Raw genomic sequence first — 22,544 nt, 5'->3', positions numbered from 1 at the left:
CATTGAAATATTGTTTCATATAATTTTTCTTCGAAAGATGCCACTCACACTAAACAACAATTAACAATTTTACTTCACTAACACTTTTGAACGGTTGGCAACCCTGCTCGAGAAATATCTTTAACTTTTTTAAAACGCCACAATTTGATGAGGAAATTTTTCCAATTACGTCTATTCATTTATTGTTATAACAAAAAAAAATGGCTTTATTAAAATTTTCAAACAGTTGGCAACCTCTAATTTTATTTTGTGTTGAACCATTGTATTACAATAAATATGGAAAAAATATAAAAAACACTGTTGTTGTTGCAGCGGCAGAATTTTGCCGAGTTTACAGTCCTTGGGCGGATAAAAATCCGAGTCCGTTCCGGTTACGTCGACCTGACTGTCGTGGCAAAGGATAAAAAAAAACACAACAAAATCGGTTTTTTTGATGTCACACAATATTATCGAATCGAAATCGATAAAGATTATTTTAGAAATAACTAAATGGAAAATAACAAACAGCTGGAGAATTCTTCAACTCATGAAATGAAAATAACATATATCTATATATATATATAACAGCTTTCATTCACGATTTCTTCCCCAAAACACTTCGATAAATTTCTTATTGGGCGCATTGTGCCATCTAACGGTATTTACACGCGCATACAAACGCAAACACGCGAATATTCAAGACGCTCACTCATTCGCTGTCGCTTTAAAAAATTAAACACAAATCTCCATTTTCGTTTCGTCACTCATTTTGCATAATTTTTCACATTTTCATATTCTTGCTTCTCACATATTTCGCTTTTTTTCGGCTTTTTGTTTGTGCTTCAACTATCCATTTCATAAAGCATTTACATATGTACTTTTGTATTTGTTTTTGCTGCTAGTACTCGTACAAATAAAATCAAGTATTTTTTTAAAAAGACTCACTAAAACACACACACATACACGTGCAGTAAGTACTTAGCGCATTCGTATTCCACTTAGTTCTTTTATGCTTGCGGCTACATGAGTTACGCTGATTTTCTAATGTCAGCGACACATTTGAAATGCTAAAATCGTTCAACGACAACAACAAACAAAAAAACAACACAAAGCAAACAACAAGGAACAACAACAATGGACGACCAAAAAAAAAGACAGTAAACTGTGACAAATAAGAATGCAAAAAAACACTTTCTACATAATAACGGTACTTTTTACGCTAACATACTGACTGCCAGCTGCCCCAAGAGCTAACCTCAGCGAACGGTGGTATATGGTATGTGGCAGCAGAAGTCGACAGTTTGAGCACAGTAGAATGAGCGATGAAGAGCAATATATAAATATGAAAAAAATAATATAACAAACGAAAAGAAACTATAATATTTTAATTTAAAAAAACAACAATAACAAAATAATTTTTTTTTTAAATAAGTAAATAAAATACAATAGAAAAAAATGTTAATTCGGCTGCATCGGAGCTTCATGTTAATACCCTCAACAAGCGCATTTCTTATAGTATATATATATATATATATATGCTATATGTTACTGGTCTGATATTGTCTCAGCTCGTCACTCTGATCATTTATATGGTATATGTACATATATATTACATAGGGTGTCCGACGTTTCATTTAGAGTGTTACAAATTCCATGGCAAACTTAGCATACCCTGTTTAGGGTATACATATATATTGAAAAAATTAGGAGAAAACGCAAAGTAGTACAAGGGAGCTGGCTTACTATTTCAAGCAGTACAACAATAATACCAAGAATCAAAAAATGTGACAACAGTATCTGCTACCCACCCACAAAAGCGCTCATTCCGTTTCAATGTAGGTATCTTGCGTACATACATACATATGTGACATGCAACATGATGTAGGATATAGCATAAATGTATGCAATAATGCCTGCTGTTGCCACCACTGCTAAGCCAGTTTCATTTAAGCGGTGAATTTAGGTTTGTTTTTGTTTTGTTTTTCTTGTTTTCATAGCGTTTTTTGCGCTTTCTCATTTTGTAATTCAGCGCTGCTGCTGCTGCTGTTGCCACTAAGTTGCCGCTAGCATTGACTCCACATCATTGCTGACCTCATTTGCGCAGCTGACATATATCAACAAATTCAACAGCAACAGCAGCAATAACGGCAACAACTAGTGCAACACAAACAATTGCATTTGCCAGAGTGAGCTTATGGCTGTGACAACGTGATCGCAATTCAATGCACTTCACATGTGTTAGGCTCATGTTTTAACCAAGAGCACACTTCCCGCCATTTGAATGCCATTCAACGGTGATTGCTGGCAAATTTGTTGTATTATTAGTGGGTCTACTTTAATTCTGCATTTAAATACTGTTAGACTACACACAACTAGCGAGTGTTTGTGATTTTAGTGAGAGAAGCTGATACTCTTGCTTTCACAGCTATTGGGTTGCGTATACGCCATGGCGTCGGTTGATTAGTTTGTTTGATGTAATTTGTGGAGATCAACAATGTTATATGATTTAGCAACTGACCAGTTTTGTGGGGAAAAATTTATATTTCTAACTTTTTTGTATATATTATAATTCAAAACTAATATACCGTTAGGTTAGAGTAATTTCGAAATAATGATGTAAAACCCATTTGTTTCAGCACCTAGTATGTCTGTTTTCTTTTAACTAATCTAGTTTTTTAGCCCGACAAAATAATTATATCACAAAATGAATCGTCGGCGCAAGAAATTTCGCTTTACTATGGACTCAGTAATGGAACCCATTATATGTAGTGTCCAACTAATTTCGAACTTAAATTTGATCATTAAATCTATAAACCTCGGATGAGAACGAGACAAAAACCTACGTCACGTATTGGCAGACCTTCGTTTGAAGATGAACGAGACAGTTGGGACAGTAGCAAATTGATCAAGTCGTGTGGGTTATATTTTAATTGAACAGAGGTAATCGAAGTTGATGAAATGTGCTTTGTCATGCCAGACTTAGACTAGACGAAATGGTCCCAAATAAAATGAAAACGTTGCAATTATCCAAGCGGCTCAATTCAATAATTAAATACAGGAATACATTAACTATTAATAGAAGTTGTCCCAGAGTGGAACAACAATATAGAGAACTACTCACACTTGGGACACCATTTTTGTTGTTGCACGCAAAGTCACAACAGAAAATGACAATAATCCCTAAGAAATGTGTCACTTACTGTCAATCCACGCGAGGGTTATAAGTAATCTTCAAATCGACTGACGCTGACGCCGTTGTTGATGATGAGACGGTGATGGGCCGCCGATGGATGCGATTCCAACGAACAGAGAAAAGGAAAAAACTGCACTTACAAATACAATTTATTAGAGAATGCCGAGCAAAAACTGCAAACACAGACCAACATTATGAAACAAAGAATCAAATAGAAACAAATTTTGTGATTGGCACTGCTGATCCATAGAAACATGTGTGGGTGTGTTTGTGTAGATGTGATTTGGCATTTTTTGTTGTGGCAAGTGACGAGTCTCTGGCTGACAAAGTAGCCACCGCATCACTGGCGGCACTGCCGAATGCCTGCAGTAAAATATTTGGCGTACCGCATGACATTTTGTGCCAAATGAAAAACAAATTATCAGCGCTGACTACTTTGTAACTGTTATTTTCACTGCAAGCTCATACTCGTAAAAGACTTACGTTGTTGCACAGCGCATACTTATCACAGCCTTATCTAGTTCTACTCCTAACTCATCTCTCTCTCTCTCACTCTATAATTTCCGCTTCTTTTTTGTGTCACTCTCGATTTTTTTCGCTGCACTGCTGATGGAATTTATTTTGTCAATGTCGAAGTTCATTTGGCAGTCATAAATCACTTGACGCTCAGCAGAATGCCAAGCGAGCAACCGACCGTGCTTGGCAGCCGAATGCATGGTGTGCGGACGTGTATGTGCGTTGGTACGCGTGTGTCTGCAGTAATGGCCTTGAAGGCGGTGGCAATGCGCCGGCACACAGCCGCAAACCTGCAAGCACCTTGCCAATGCGCCTGCAACACTCGCGATCGACAACAACTAGCAGAGCAACTCTGCGGCCCACTCAGCCAACAGCCGGCGAAGTAAATATGCTCGGATTGTGCTCATACAATGACAGCCGGACGACCAAACAAATGCATACATGTTGTCTGCAAAGGCTAATGCATATTTACAGTAGCGGCACGAAAAATTAATACAAGCACAAAAATTAAGAAAATATTTTTAAAAAAACTTATATTTTTTAAGAAAATATTTAAAGAAAATTTAAAAAAAACAAATAATATAAAAAAAATAATATAAAAAAAAATTACATAAAAAAACATAATAAAAAAAAAAATAATATAAAAAAAATAATATATTGTAAAAAAAAATAATATATTGTAAAAAAAAATAATATATTGTAAAAAAAATAATATATTGTAAAAAAAAATAATATATTGTAAAAAAAAATAATATTTGTAAAACAATCTAGGTGTTGAAAATGCAAAATAGGGTTACCATTGATTTTTTTTAAATAAAAAAATTAATACTAATAAATCTTCAAATAGCTTTTGTTTAGGCAAGATATCACTCAAAAGTAAATATTTCAAATTGGGTTCCCATTAGCTTTTATTTAATAAAAAAAAAAACAGAAAAATCTTAACTTCGGTTTAACCTAAGCTTTTATACTCTTCACAAAAACAAAAGGTTTCTTAGAAAACTTGATTCCGATTGTACAGTTAGAATATATTTCATAACATTATTAAATGGTAACCCTACGCGGAAAATATTTTTGATAACCTTTGTTTCTTCAATACTAGTTAAATGCGTTGCCAAATCGATTTTTTTTTTGCAAATGGAATGGCCATTTATACAATTTTTTTAAATAGTTATTTTATAGACCCAAAAAATTGCCAATTAACGGCAACCCAACTAAAACAAAATATAGGTACATAATACCAATTCTACACATAACTTAGTGGTAACCCCACTTAAACTCAGCTTCAAAATATAACTTTTTTCCATTATTGGTCTGCTTTCAAAATTATAGGGCCCACAACCAATTTAATTTCTATAATTATAATATACACAAAAGCGAACAACATATCAAATTTTAGGCAGAGCAACTACTAAATTTTAATATTTTAAAATTTATTTCAGAGCTTTCCTGATCTCAATTCTACAACCACCACTATAACAGGTACTATCTGTTACATACTCGTAAGCACATGTGTTCAGGCCCTCCTACATGTCACATATTTTCACAAACATATCGATTAGTACATAATACCCAGTTTCTTCCCCTAAAGGGACTTACTCTTCAAGGTGCTTTCATGCGTCTTCTTTTCTCTGCGCTTGCTGATTCCTATGGCATTCTAAAGAACTGCATTTAAGCGCACAATTCACTCTAAGTTGTACATATCTGAGTACCGGAAGCGCATTGCGTAACCGGAAACGCGTTTTTATTGAAGCTTTACACATAGTCACTTTCAACACATGAGGCAAAAGTGGAAGCTTACGCCGTAACCGATCCGACTGGAGTGTTGTGCATTCACCACAGACAAAAGCATTTATTTGCACTTCGCAATAAATCAATCGGATGAAATTAGATTTTCTTTTCTTCCCTCTTTCGATTTAGCTGTGGCAATATTGCTTTTGGGAAATCTACTGCAATCGCACACACACGTTTGCATGGGTGCAAATGTGTAAGAAAATATTAGTTTAACTTCAGAGATTAATTAGGTATTGAATTGGTCGTTTGGAAATGAAGGAAGAAAAAGAGAAGCACTGCGATAGCACTCGGTGGAGAGATTAGAAATTTTTTTTTTGTTTTCGCTTTAAGTGATGTGAAGTGTGAATGAAAGTTTTCTGAGATGGAAGCTTTACTGAGGAGAGGTTAGAAGACCAATTTTGTAAAACAACAATGAAACACATTCTATATCACATAAAATTCTATTCAAATGTCTCAATTCCAAAAGATATATATTATATAATAATATAGATAATCTCAAACAAAACTTTTGTCTTGAGTGAGGTAAGGTGGCAAGTAAGGAAGGACATCGGCGAAAATGGAGTGAAAGAGAATTAAGCATTTCATATTCTGAACTGTGGTCCGTCTCGATCTCAACTGCTGTACATACATCTCTTCATCTTTTGAAATTTGACGACTATACTTGATGTAGTTTCACTGGTAAGTACTACAAGAAATCAATCTATCAATAATAAAAATCAAGAATAAAAGCTGATTTATGATAGCAGATAAAGAATGTTTATTCCCACTATACCAAGCTCTCTCATGGAAAATTCAAAATCTATCCGATTTCACAAGTCCCTAGTATGATTGATTACAAATCGCAAAATCCATCTGGAAGAAACATAATGAGAACTTGAACTGAAGCGGTTACTAAAAAGTACAGTTTTCTTAGTCAAAGTCTAAATAAGTGTTTGTGAAGAGCTTGAGCTGCTTGCTGGCATGACAGATGGTGTGAAATTCTACGAGGAGTTATGGTAACTTCCAGAAGGTTTTAGCACCGGTTTGAATATTTTTTCAAATTCTAAAAGCGATCTGACAACTATCGTCAAGTACAATCCATTTGATGTTTCAAGAAGGTATATAACACTTTCATCTAGAAGACGCAGGGAAAATATAAATGAAAAGACAGAAAAAGGACAGAGAGAGAGAGAGAGAAATAGAAAAAGCAGAGTTGCGGTATGAGAGGTAGTGAGAAAAGGCGATCTCAAGAAAATGGGAGAGAGACTCTAACACTCTCTCCCATTTTCTGCCACTTCAGTCTAGAAGACGCAGAGAAAAGAAAGATCAGTATGAGAGGTCACTAGAGAGAGAAAAGGCGATATCCGGAAAATAAAAGAGAGTGCTAGAGTTCATTGTGGCACATGTTTAAGACCATTTTCCTCCTACAAGTAAATTTGTTCTGAGATGGAAGAGAAAGAGAGAGATATAAAGAGAAAAAGAGAGTTTTAGAGTTAGAAAGAGAGAGAGAAAGGGATGTCGAGATAAAGCGAGGGAGACAGGAAGAAAAAAAAGAATTTTACAGTTTAATGTGAAAAATGATTTCAGAAAAATTTCCCCATACAAGCAAATTTTCCAAACTTTAGGGTTCTTTTCTTAAAATTTGACATTGCAATTTACGAAATATTATTTTTGCCAGTTCAGCAGTTTGTCCACACACACATCCATACATTTGTATATATTTTGACAGAATTTGCATGCGAATTGACTATGATTTGCACCGGATAACTTGTACGTTATGCGATTTCGTTATGCATTTCCAGCTTTTTCGCTTATTCGATTTATACCAGCGCAGCGAGAAGCAAAGCAGGGCTATTTGTGTGTGGCAAATAGCGTGGAACTGTAGGAAAATAACGGTATGAGGAGTTGTTTACCACAATAGCATACAAATATAACCATGTATGTGTGTTTCTATGCGTATAATCTGGGCTGCCATGCACTTCAAGTAACCAGATTTCGCTGTCAGTATGTCGAATTGATAGTGAAAGCGCAGAAGAGAATAATAATAAGTTGAAAATAAGGTTTACTATATTTGCAGCGAAGTCAGTGCTATTATATTATATGTATGTATGGGTGCGAGTGTGAGTGATAATTTTAGTGAAAGCATGAAAAAGAAAAAACCAAATTGAAGATGCTGCTCAGTGAGTTAAAACTACGGAAAGTGTTTACATGTTTATATATGTATGTATCTACATACATACATAAGTGTAGTGGCAACACTCTTATTTACTTCATTTATCGAATTACATATGCGTTGTTGTAGGAAATAGAAAAGTGATGTTGCCATTTTGACAGCACAAATAGCAGCTCTAACGGAGCTACTAAGTTGAGTTGATGTGATTCATTTTATTTTCAACATTTTTTTTTTCTGTAGTTCATTCGTCTTGTACTGATTTCAAGCTTTGAGTCGTAGAAATTGGCTTCGACGATTGACTTTTGTCGAGTAGCTTAACATACGCACACCGACACACATACCCACACGCAAGCGCATGGATATATGACAAGGCAGCAAACACGTGACGCACACACACAGAAGGATATAGCGACTACCCGTCAATCTAATCAAATTGTTAGCGTCGTAGTGAAGTATATGAATGATGCAAAGGCAGAAAAGGACAGACGTCAAATGGAATTGAGTTGAGTTGAACAGCGCCGTTGCCGATGAAGTCAAGCTGTGCTGAATTAAGCGGAACAGTGAAAGTTGTAACTTTATTGCGTTGCAATTGAATTGAGTTAGCACATCGTATGTAGGCACTGGCGGATGCATGTGCGTAGATGTATGTACAGACGTTCCTGAAGAAAATATGTTATTTGGATATGTCAGCCAGGAAATTATATTACCTAAATACCCGACTCCATACTTGAGAAGTACACCTATCAAAGAAATCGTTATGTAGGCCCTATAAACTTTTTCGACTGGTATGTTTGAGTAAAAACAAGAAAACGGGATTAACTTCGGGCATAAAAGGGCATAAAAAGAGCTTTATCTCAATTTTGGTCGAGCAATTTGTATGGCAGCTACATTCTAAAGTGGGGCGATATCGGCGTTTCCAAGAAATGAGCAGCTTCTTGAAGAGAACAGGACGTTTTCAATATTTCAGAAATATTTCGGATCGGTATGTCAAAAACTAAGGGGCTACTTCGAGTATATACAGACACATGGACATGGCTAAATAGACTTAGCTCGTCACGCTAATGATTTATATATGTAAGTACTTTATATGACCTGCAACGTTTTCTTATGGGTGTTGCAAACCTTGTATACTCTGCTCAGGGTATAATTAAGGGCTGAAAGTTTTGAACTCTACAGCTTAATTGTTATATTTTCCATAGCACAAAAAATAACCGTTATATGGCGAATGGATTTACAAAAGAAATAGAAAAAAAATAGAGGAGAGACACGCGAGAGAGAAAGAGATAGATAGACAGACAGACAAGAGATAGACAAAAAAGTAGAGGAGAGAGAAGCGAGAGAGAAAGAGGTAGAGAGACAGACAGAGAAAGAAAATAACAGAAGGACATAAATACATAAAAGGAAAAAGGGAGATCGAAATAGAAAGAGAGGTGTGATATAAATCTGATCCAGCCATAGAAAAAATAAAACAAAGAGGTTTATGGAACATTAATTTTTTAACTGAATATTGATCTTATTAGCGCTTTTGAACCCACCGGTATGTGGAAAGCAGGTGTGATATTCTTCCTAACATGATCACTTGTGGTCAATTTAAAAAGATATCTCCATACTAGATATCTAAATACATATGTATGTGTTGTATCTAATGTTGAAATCGACTTTCAGCTTAATTGACACACCGTAAGCTCTTAACTTACTTAAAGGATTAGAACAGTCTTCTTAAAAAACCAAAATTTTAACTTTTTATTACACTTTAGTAACCGGAAAACATAATTAAATTTTTAGAATAGTGAAAAACAAACCTCTCTGTCCAATTCGCCGGAGAGTCGATGCGTTTGCACATAAAATCTTGAACACGTTTTTCGTGGAAATGTATTTTTCAAGTCGGTCGGTGATGATACTCAGACACTATCACACGTGTCCACTTGGAATTATAACTGTAGCTTCATAGCAGCACTATGTAGAACTCTTTGTTCGTTTTGGAACTTTTTTTTTAAACGATTTACAGAAATAAGCGTCATTTTGCATCAAACTTACGATTCAAAATATTTTAAACAACTAAATTGTCAGATATAGGTCTGTTTTGATTGCTCTAAACTGGCCCAATCTCTTATGGGGGAAAGCAAGAGTGGGTTTACACAATCTTAGTATTTGGCAGTCTTGTTTTGGGACTAGCAAAAAACATGATTTTATCAAAAAATGTAAACTATTGGAAAGCTACATTTGTAGACTTAATCGTGAGAAGCATTTGTTTTAAACACATATAACCTCAAAATCACACGCTGATTACTTATTTGCATGCATTTTGAATATAAAAGACTCTACTAGAGGGCTGAGACTATTGTCTTAACCCACCTTATATGCTGCACAAGGCGCTTACGCCGTACGAATGAATAAGCTTCTACAAAGTAAACGGATATGAAATAAAACTTGTGTATGCAACACATTAGTTGTACAAATTAAATAAAGTCTATTCATATACTACACAAATGCAAATATGTATGTTAATGTATATATTATCATTATTTACGTAAATCAAACGTCAGCTTTGATACCCAGTGCATGTCAGCTTTTATTTATACCGTTGAGCAATAAGCAAATCAACTGTGATGTTATAAGGAAATATAGTGCATTTGCGTATATTTATTTTGTAAGCACAAGTATGAGTGTATAAATAAATATATATTTATATTATATTTTATACATTTTTTGCAGCACTTCTCACTGACCAGCCGCTAATTCAATGTGATGGCCATTCTCATTAGCTGTCACAGTAAGCTGTGACAGTGAACTCAATTCGTTTGACAGCTGGAAATATGCAAATCTGCGGTGAAGCAAAAAAAAAATACACATGCAAAAAATTAGCCAAATAAAACTTAATGTATAACACAGTATACCAGAGTATGGCTTGAGCAGTTATTTTTAATGTCACGCACTACGTATACGTAACATATTGCCAATCAGGAGCAAAAAGGCTTTGAAAGGTCCCATTCAGCATACACAATACCATTCAGCATATACAATAGTATATGTATATTTACGGTATGTGAGTTAACATAAATGCCATCACATATGAATAGTTGAAGTTTAGTTGAAATTGTTGCTATTTCTAGTTATTTTCATTGTATAATACTCGCAAGCACAGATCTTGTTCACAGTTATGACAGATATGGTATAAATAATATAATATATAATTTTAGCAAATAATTAAACAACTCGACAAAATGTAAAGCTTTCTCAGAAACATTATTAGGATATCTCCGCTTTGGTTTTGGTTCATAAAATAAACAGAAAGACTATTCATTAAAAATTGGAGCGAATCTACACCGACTTTTCATATATATCTACAGACATATAGATCTAATGATAAGTGGAAGCCTCTCTTAGGATTCGGTGCTGCGCTTGTCCTTAGAATAAATATTAAACAATATGTCAGGTCTATTAAAGAGAAATTCCTTATTTTTCCAATAGATGGCTTAAGTATTCTGCTTCTTGTGTTGTATAAATGCGATCGGTTTAGGTTATATCGTGTTAGAAAGATAAGATTTCGTTCTAAAAATAACAGTTTTCTGTTTGCTGGACCCAGTATTGCTAGAGCACGCGTCAATCATTCCCAATTTTGATCGATTGTGTCGCTTTCGTTCCAGAAATATTGATGTCATAGATGCACCACGCTCTGGAAACCAATTATCGTCAAGTCACTGTTTCGATTGCCCAGGAGCTAACCACTGCACGTAAACCCATTTTGAATCATACAAATAAGGCTGACTATAATAAGAAGAAAGAGACTTTTCATATATATCTACAGACATATAGATCTAATGATAAGTGGAAGCCTCTCTTAGGATTCGGTGCTGCGCTTGTCCTTAGAATAAATATTAAACAATATGTCAGGTCTATTAAAGAGAAATTCCTTATTTTTCCAATAGATGGCTTAAGTATTCTGCTTCTTGTGTTGTATAAATGCGATCGGTTTAGGTTATATCGTGTTAGAAAGATAAGATTTCGTTTAAAAATAACAGTTTTCTGTTTGCTGGACCCAGTATTGCTAGAGCACGCGTCAATCATTCCCAATTTTGATCGATTGTGTCGCTTTCGTTCCAGAAATATTGATGTCATAGATGCACCACGCTCTGGAAACCAATTATCGTCAAGTCACTGTTTCGATTGCCCAGGAGCTAACCACTGCACGTAAACCCATTTTGAATCATACAAATAAGGCTGACTATAATAAGAAGAAAGAGAATACCACACAAGTTAACGCAAAGAAACCATATGGACCGAAGTTCCACCTGCAAATCTCTGCTGAATTGCAACAAAATCATCCATTTTGGAGCAGATGGTTACTATTATTGGTGAAAAACGGGTGACTTGTGGTAAAACAACGTGAAGCGAAAACAGTCATTGTTCCATAGCTTCACCAATTTGCTACTTCTGCCGAATGCAAAAGGAGACCCGGTACAAACAGTGGCGAAGCCAGGACTGACGGTGAGGAAGGTTTTGCTATGTGTTTTCTGAGATTGGCAAGGAATTATCTACTATGAGCTGCTTTTTTACGGTCAAACTCCTAGCTCAAGTCTATACTGTCAACCGTCTGAAGGAAGCATTAACCCAAAAGCGGTCAGCTAATGGCGTGAGGCCACATATGTACATCGATAGTGGAGCTTTGGTGGGAGGTTCTTATGCATCCATTTTCTAGGTCGGACACTAAGCGATTATTACCAATTCCTGTCTATGACAACTGATTTTGCAGGTGAAAGTTGAAGAAGCTGGCACTCCTTTTCATGGAACCATTTTTACATTGCAATTTTAAATTCAGCACTCTACCAACTACCAACCCTCCCACCGGGTTTGAAAAAAAACTTTAGTTATTTTCTGAATTTTCACATGTATGTACTGGATACCGGCACCTGGATTTTAATTCAACAGAACTGCCTAGAAAAAAACAAAGCAAGTGACACAAGTTTCTCTTTGTTATTGTAGCCCAAGCAAAATGTAGCTAGGTGCATTAATACGCACAATCAAGAGCCCTCGCACAAGCAAAAACATACAAAAACAAAAACACACTTAACCAAACAAAATCAATCATGCATGACTATGCTTGGTTTTCCCCCGAGTTCGACGCTAACCTAACTTCGCTGCTTGAATTTATGGTGTGATAGGTCTGTGCAAGGACAACATTTCAACACAACACCAACGTAGCTACTGATTGTCAATTATTAAGCAACAACAACAAAGGAAAATACAAGAATATCATATGTACAAAATACAAGGCATACCTATATATGTATGTATATATGAAAAGTCTTTTGTTTTGTACGGCCCTGAAATGTTGCCCACTATCACCTGCCCAGCTGTTGGACTATATTATGACTACATATAACGGTGAATGCGCCTAAAAGTCGTCTTTGAAATTCGTCGCGTACAATGGGGACTTTGTAACATTTACTTGTTACCGCTAACGTAGTGTCAGTTTGACAAGAGGAGTAGGTTAGAACCAAGAAAAGGGTGTAATTCTCAGCGCAGCGAGAAGCAAAGCAGGGCTATTTGTGTGTGGCAAATAGCGTGGAACTGTAGGAAAATAACGGTATGAGGAGTTGTTTACCACAATAGCATACAAATATAACCATGTATGTGTGTTTCTATGCGTATAATCTGGGCTGCCATGCACTTCAAGTAACCAGATTTCGCTGTCAGTATGTCGAATTGATAGTGAAAGCGCAGAAGAGAATAATAATAAGTTGAAAATAAGGTTTACTATATTTGCAGCGAAGTCAGTGCTATTATATTATATGTATGTATGGGTGCGAGTGTGAGTGATAATTTTAGTGAAAGCATGAAAAAGAAAAAACCAAATTGAAGATGCTGCTCAGTAAGTTAAAACTACGGAAAGTGTTTACATGTTTATATATGTATGTATCTACATACATACATAAGTGTAGTGGCAACACTCTTATTTACTTCATTTATCGAATTACATATGCGTTGTTGTAGGAAATAGAAAAGTGATGTTGCCATTTTGACAGCACAAATAGCAGCTCTAACGGAGCTACTAAGTTGAGTTGATGTGATTCATTTTATTTTCAACATTTTTTTTTCTGTAGTTCATCGTCTTGTACTGATTTCAAGCTTTGAGTCGTAGAAATTGGCTTCGACGATTGACTTTTGTCGAGTAGCTTAACATACGCACACCGACACACATACGCACACGCAAGCGCATGGATATATGACATGGCAGCAAACACGTGACGCACACACACAGAAGGATATAGCGACTACCCGTCAATCTAATCAAATTGTTAGCGTCGTAGTGAAGTATATGAATGATGCAAAGGCAGAAAAGGACAGACGTCAAATGGAATTGAGTTGAGTTGAACAGCGCCGTTGCCGATGAAGTCAAGCTGTGCTGAATTAAGCGGAACAGTGAAAGTTGTAACTTTATTGCGTTGCAATTGAATTGAGTTAGCACATCGTATGTAGGCACTGGCGGATGCATGTGCGTAGATGTATGTACAGACGTTCCTGAAGAAAATATGTTATTTGGATATGTCAGCCAGGAAATTATATTACCTAAATACCCGACTCCATACTTGAGAAGTACACCTATCAAAGAAATCGTTATGTAGGCCCTATAAACTTTTTCGACTGGCATGTTTGAGTAAAAACAAGAAAACGGGATTAACTTCGGGCATAAAACAGCATAAAAAGAGCTTTATCTCAATTTTGGTCGAACAATTTGTATAACAGCTACATGCTAAAGTGGGGCGGTATCGGCGTTTCCAAGAAATGAGCAGCTTCTTGAAGAGAACAGGACGTTTTCAATATTTCAGAAATATTTCAGATCGGTATCTCAAAAACTAAGGGGCTACTTCGAGTATATACAGACACATGGCCATGGCTAAATCGACTCAGCTCGTCACGCTGATGATTTATATATGTAAGTACTTTATATGACCTGCAACGTTTTCTTATGGGTGTTGCAAACCTTGTATACTCTGTTCAGGGTATAATTAAGGGCTGAAAGTTTTGAACTCTACAGCTTAATTGTTATATTTTCCGTAGCACAAAAAATAACCGTTATATGGCGAATGGATTTACAAAAGCGATAGAAAAAAAATAGAGGAGAGACACGCGAGAGAGAAAGAGATAGAGAAGAGACAGACAGACAAGAGATAGACAAAAAAGTAGAGGAGAGAGAAGCGAGAGAGAAAGAAGTAGAGAGATATACAGAGAAAGAAAATAACAGAAAGACATAAATACATAAAAGGAAAAAAGGAAGATCTAAATAGAAAGAGAGGTGTGATATAAATCTGATCCAGCCATAGAAAAGATAAAACAAAGAGGTTAATGGAACATTAATTTTTTAACTGAATATTGATCTTACTAGCGCTTTTGAACCTACCGGTATGTGGCAAGCAGGTGTGATATTCTTCCTACCATGATCACTTGTGGTCAATTTAAAAAGATATCTCCATTATAGATATCTAAATACATATGTATGTGTTGTATCTAATGTTGAAATCGACTTTCAGCCTAATTGACACACCGTAAGTTCTAAACTTACTTAAAGGATTAGAACAGTCTTCTTAAAAAAACCAAAATTTTAACTTTTTATTACACTTTAGTAACCGGAAAACATAATTAAATTTTTAGAATAGTGAAAAATAAACCTCTCTGTCCAATTCGCCGGAGAGTCGATGCGTTGACACATAAAATCTTGAACACGTTCTTCGCGAAACTGTATTTTTCAAGTCGGTCGATGATGATACTCAGACACTATCACACGTGTCCACTTGAAATTATAACTGTAGCTTCATAGCAGCACTATGTAGAACTCTTTGTTAGTTTTGGAACTTTTTTTTAAACGATTCACGGAAATAGGGGTAATTTTGCATCAAACGATTCAAAATATTAAAAACAACACTAAAACAAATGTTTATAGAGAGACTGAATATCGATAACTTTATCCATACTCACAAAATAAATTGTCAGATATAGGTCTTTTTTGATTGCTCTAAACTGGCCCAATCTCTTATGGGGGAAAGCAAGAGTGGGTTTACACAATCTTAGTATTTGGCAGTCTTGTTTTGGGACTAGCAAAAAACACGATTTTATCAAAAAATGTAAACTATTGGAAAGCTACATTTGTAGACTTAATCGTGAGAAGTAGTTCTTTTAAACACTTATAACCCCAAAATCACACGCTGATTACTTATTTGCATGCATTTTGAATATAAAAGACTCTACTAGAGGGCTGAGACTATTGTCTTAACCCACCTTATATGCTGCACAAGGCGCTTACGCCGTACGAATGAATAAGCTTCTACAAAGTAAACGGATATGAAATAAAACTTGTGTATGCAACACATTAGTTGTACAAATTAAATAAAGTCTATTCATATACTACACAAATGCAAATATGTATGTTAATGTATATATTATCATTATTTACGTAAATCAAACGTCAGCTTTGATACCCAGTGCATGTCAGCTTTTATTTATACCGTTGAGCAATAAGCAAATCAACTGTGATGTTATAAGGAAATATAGTGCATTTGCGTATATTTATTTTGTAAGCACAAGTATGAGTGTATAAATAAATATATATTTATATTATATTTTATACATTTTTTGCAGCACTTCTCACTGACCAGCCGCTAATTCAATGTGATGGCCATTCTCATTAGCTGTCACAGTAAGCTGTGACAGTGAACTCAATTCGTTTGACAGCTGGAAATATGCAAATCTGCGGTGAAGCAAAAAAAAAATACACATGCAAAAAATTAGCCAAATAAAACTTAATGTATAACACAGTATACCAGAGTATGGCTTGAGCAGTTATTTTTAATGTCACGCACTACGTATACGTAACATATTGCCAATCAGGAGCAAAAAGGCTTTGAAAGGTCCCATTCAGCATACACAATACCATTCAGCATATACAATAGTATATGTATATTTACGGTATGTGAGTTAACATAAATGCCATCACATATGAATAGTTGAAGTTTAGTTGAAATTGTTGCTATTTCTAGTTATTTTCATTGTATAATACTCGCAAGCACAGATCTTGTTCACAGTTATGACAGATATGGTATAAATAATATAATATATAATTTTAGCAAATAATTAAACAACTCGACAAAATGTAAAGCTTTCTCAGAAACATTATTAGGATATCTCCGCTTTGGTTTTGGTTCATAAAATAAACAGAAAGACTATTCATTAAAAATTGGAGCGAATCTACACCGACTTTTCATATATATCTACAGACATATAGATCTAATGATAAGTGGAAGCCTCTCTTAGGATTCGGTGCTGCGCTTGTCCTTAGAATAAATATTAAACAATATGTCAGGTCTATTAAAGAGAAATTCCTTATTTTTCCAATAGATGGCTTAAGTATTCTGCTTCTTGTGTTGTATAAATGCGATCGGTTTAGGTTATATCGTGTTAGAAAGATAAGATTTCGTTCTAAAAATAACAGTTTTCTGTTTGCTGGACCCAGTATTGCTAGAGCACGCGTCAATCATTCCCAATTTTGATCGATTGTGTCGCTTTCGTTCCAGAAATATTGATGTCATAGATGCACCACGCTCTGGAAACCAATTATCGTCAAGTCACTGTTTCGATTGCCCAGGAGCTAACCACTGCACGTAAACCCATTTTGAATCATACAAATAAGGCTGACTATAATAAGAAGAAAGAGACTTTTCATATATATCTACAGACATATAGATCTAATGATAAGTGGAAGCCTCTCTTAGGATTCGGTGCTGCGCTTGTCCTTAGAATAAATATTAAACAATATGTCAGGTCTATTAAAGAGAAATTCCTTATTTTTCCAATAGATGGCTTAAGTATTCTGCTTCTTGTGTTGTATAAATGCGATCGGTTTAGGTTATATCGTGTTAGAAAGATAAGATTTCGTTCTAAAAATAACAGTTTTCTGTTTGCTGGACCCAGTATTGCTAGAGCACGCGTCAATCATTCCCAATTTTGATCGATTGTGTCGCTTTCGTTCCAGAAATATTGATGTCATAGATGCACCACGCTCTGGAAACCAATTATCGTCAAGTCACTGTTTCGATTGCCCAGGAGCTAACCACTGCACGTAAACCCATTTTGAATCATACAAATAAGGCTGACTATAATAAGAAGAAAGAGAATACCACACAAGTTAACGCAAAGAAACCATATGGACCGAAGTTCCACCTGCAAATCTCTGCTGAATTGCAACAAAATCATCCATTTTGGAGCAGATGGTTACTATTATTGGTGAAAAACGGGTGACTTGTGGTAAAACAACGTGAAGCGAAAACAGTCATTGTTCCATAGCTTCACCAATTTGCTACTTCTGCCGAATGCAAAAGGAGACCCGGTACAAACAGTGGCGAAGCCAGGACTGACGGTGAGGAAGGTTTTGCTATGTGTTTTCTGAGATTGGCAAGGAATTATCTACTATGAGCTGCTTTTTTACGGTCAAACTCCTAGCTCAAGTCTATACTGTCAACCGTCTGAAGGAAGCATTAACCCAAAAGCGGTCAGCTAATGGCGTGAGGCCACATATGTACATCGATAGTGGAGCTTTGGTGGGAGGTTCTTATGCATCCATTTTCTAGGTCGGACACTAAGCGATTATTACCAATTCCTGTCTATGACAACTGATTTTGCAGGTGAAAGTTGAAGAAGCTGGCACTCCTTTTCATGGAACCATTTTTACATTGCAATTTTAAATTCAGCACTCTACCAACTACCAACCCTCCCACCGGGTTTGAAAAAAAACTTTAGTTATTTTCTGAATTTTCACATGTATGTACTGGATACCGGCACCTGGATTTTAATTCAACAGAACTGCCTAGAAAAAAACAAAGCAAGTGACACAAGTTTCTCTTTGTTATTGTAGCCCAAGCAAAATGTAGCTAGGTGCATTAATACGCACAATCAAGAGCCCTCGCACAAGCAAAAACATACAAAAACAAAAACACACTTAACCAAACAAAATCAATCATGCATGACTATGCTTGGTTTTCCCCCGAGTTCGACGCTAACCTAACTTCGCTGCTTGAATTTATGGTGTGATAGGTCTGTGCAAGGACAACATTTCAACACAACACCAACGTAGCTACTGATTGTCAATTATTAAGCAACAACAACAAAGGAAAATACAAGAATATCATATGTACAAAATACAAGGCATACCTATATATGTATGTATATATGAAAAGTCTTTTGTTTTGTACGGCCCTGAAATGTTGCCCACTATCACCTGCCCAGCTGTTGGACTATATTATGACTACATATAACGGTGAATGCGCCTAAAAGTCGTCTTTGAAATTCGTCGCGTACAATGGGGACTTTGTAACATTTACTTGTTACCGCTAACGTAGTGTCAGTTTGACAAGAGGAGTAGGTTAGAACCAAGAAAAGGGTGTAATCTGAAGTAGCAAATTGGTGAAGCTATAGAAGTGATGCTGCGGCGGAGAGTGGGTGGTTGTTGTAAGGAACATGTTGAACGAAGACACAGCTGCTGTCAAGGGAAAATCAAGGAAAACATGAAAAACAAAGCTACCAGCTGGTTCGAGTTCAAGTGCTATGAAATTACAACAACCACAACAAAATTTATAAGTAAGTTAGCTATGCGATAGCTCGCAGCTCATAATAACAAAAACAATGCAACACATAATAAATACTATAATATTTACCCACCCGACGAATATCGGGAGAAGCAATCAAACAACAACTACAACGTAAACAACAAAATACAACGAAAATAAACAAAGCAAATCCTTGGAGGGATGAGCTGCAAGAAAAAACAGCAAATTGTTAGGGGAAGTAGAGTTCAGAAGGCAAACGCACTGACAACTCAACCGCCAACACGCTGCCCGCTTTTTCTGCCGCTTGGCACAGTGTGCCGACGCTGGCGTCAAATCCCTTTGGTAGCAACGTCAAAAGTGTCTTGTCACTGCGATATAACGGAAACGGAAGTAATCATTGTCATCAGCACGCTCACCTTTATATTTCGTGTGTGCGAGCTTGCAACAGCTCAGTTCAGCTCATTGCTCACCTCGCGCACTAACATATTTATTAGATATTTTTTTATTTTGAAAAAATGTACCCACAGCGGCGTTGCCGATCTCAATGCCTGGGAGTATGTATAATTTGTGTTGTTAGAGACAAAAGCATGTGTGGTACGCGTGTCGCCCGAACCGGAATATCATAGCCTACATAAGTGTTGACACACGCGCTTGCTTTGGTGGGCGAAATCATGTTTAAATGATGCATGAACTCATTTGAGTTATGCATTAGTGTTTAAGGTATAATAAATATGTTTATGAAGATGACGAAAGAAAGTATATCGTAAGGTAGGAAAAGTATAAATATTTTTATCGATATATCTTAAGTCATTAGCAGAGGTTTAGGCACGAATCGAAACATAAGGTGCACAGAAGAGGAATCAGTACCTCAATCCATTAATTAACTCCTACCTTAAATAACTTAATGATCGATTTTCAGAATTGTGTAGAATTATGGATTCTCACTGTGTGACTCATTTAAGTTCAATAACTTTAAGCCGAGTTAAACTACGCTATATTAAGTGCAACTATATACGTTAGCTTAAGTTAAGTTAAGTTAATTTACGTTAAGTTAGGTCAAAAAAATTTAATTAAGTTGAATTAAGTTAATTTTATTCAAAATTAAGTTAAGTTCAAATCAAACTAAGTAATGTGTATACTTCATTTTTAAAGAAAATCAAAGGCACAACACTCCAATCAAATTTTCTGGTTGTCTAAGGTAATAGCGGCAAAAATTTTCCAAAAAGAATCTGACATCGTGGAAATTCTAAACCGGTAATAACTAATGGAGAATCGTAAATTCAAAAGGTACATATTACCAATTATTTTTCCAATCGGGTATCCTCGTCTACGATATGACAAGTTAAACGTTAATGAAAGTCGAAAAGCTAAGGTTGCTTTAAAAGCTCATCAAGCGATGTTTGCGTGTGTTTCAGTATGTTCTTATTACTGACATTATTGTTTATGTTTCTCAACGTGACTGAGTGTTTGTGCATATGTGTGTTTGTTCGTGTTTACATAAGATATATCATATTTTGATGTATAGGCAGGGGTTTAAATGACAAGGTAATTGACGTGTACCACAATACTGTCGAGAGCAGGCAATAATTGCCATAAAAGCTTATGACAAATACAAATCACATACATATGTATGTATGAACCCGCAACGGCAGGAGAAAACTAGTGAATTTTGTGTAGACTAGATAATTAGTAGTGATCGACATATTTCCATTAATATACTTCGACGTTAGTTATTCATATTAGGAGTTTGATTCAATGTTAGACCAGTTTCAACTATCACGTTACATGAAAAAAGGCTGGAGATCTATCACCTAGTATCAAAAAAATAATATTTTGGATAACACCGAATAATGAGGCACTTATACTCCGCTACTATCATATTAAAAGGATTATATACATTTGCAAGCCAAAAGGTACAAATATTTTTTGAAAACTTTTTTGGGTTAGGCATTTTATTTAATAAATAAAGTAAAATAACACACATTTGAGAATTTGATATACTTTACACAATTGGCGACTCATTTCGTAAAATTTTGTCCTCCAGGAATTTCTCCGAAAATAGGTGAACATTTTTTGCTTGAAACTATTTCAATACAAAAAACAAATATTATTACAATACATAAATACAGGTAATGATCGAAGGATAAGTCAAAATTTTGATTCTAAAGAGATGTGTGTCTTAAAAACGAGACAAAGTATTTTCTGGCTGAAAAATAAAGCGTATAATCAGCTATTTCTTCGAATTTAAAGCCTACACAAAGCTAACAACTTTAAAGTCATTGTGTTAAAATTGCTGTGAAAGTTTGCCGAGGGACATAAAATATAGAAATTCTGCAAGGATATTCCAGCAGATAGATATGTGGAACCAAATATAAAACTGAATATGTGTATGGTATAAAGCTTTTGAAAATGGAACTGTAAGACAAATTAAATTTTGAACTTTTAAAGTATTGGGAATTTAAGGCTTTATGATGAACACATTAGTTAAACCACACATTACTAAAATCTATAATTCACATACACAAAATAGTATGTAAACTGTGTATAATAACATGAATATACAATATTATAATTAAATGGACTAGTATCCAGCTTTAAGCGCTTTAACATTATTGAATATTAATTATTATTTTTATTTTTTAATTTTTAATCAAACGAGATTGCATATTTTCCAGCTTAAGAGCATAATTCTTCACTAATTCGCTTCAATTTTGGAATGCCAACTAACTGTATTTATATGCGAGTGCACGAGTGATTCATTGAAATTTCATACGCTCATTAATTTCAATATTCATTATAGTAATAATCGTCAGCATATGGATTACAGCAAATAAATATCAATATTTATAAATCACGAGTAACTCACATAACCACAAAATGGTAATAATTGGGTAAAGAAACGTACTTGAATATACAAACATAGGTACTTAGGTACAAATGTAAATATAATATATATTACTCGTACATACTTATGTTTAAGCTGCAGGGTTCTTTGTGTAGAAATTATCGTGAACTTCTTGTGTTTTCTTTCAACTAATTGGTCAATGCAGCTAGTCATATGCAGCCCCTTCAGTATTTTTATGTGGAACTCATGAGTCCGAAATTGAATTACCATTAATTTGAGTACCGTTTTTTCCAGAAAGTACGAAAAAGCACAAAATAAATGAGCTCTTGCGCAAATTAATTCGAGTTTCATCTTTAAAAAACATGATGAAAATCAAATTAATATATTGGCACTTCAAAAAAGCACCACGAAATTACGTTATTCAATATTTTATCAATTACGCTAATAAATAAACGCATCAATTCAATTCGC

This window comes from Bactrocera oleae, chromosome 3 (genome assembly GCF_042242935.1).
Source record: "Bactrocera oleae isolate idBacOlea1 chromosome 3, idBacOlea1, whole genome shotgun sequence".
Taxonomy (NCBI): domain Eukaryota; kingdom Metazoa; phylum Arthropoda; class Insecta; order Diptera; family Tephritidae; genus Bactrocera; species Bactrocera oleae.
This window is presented reverse-complemented; position numbering follows the sequence as displayed.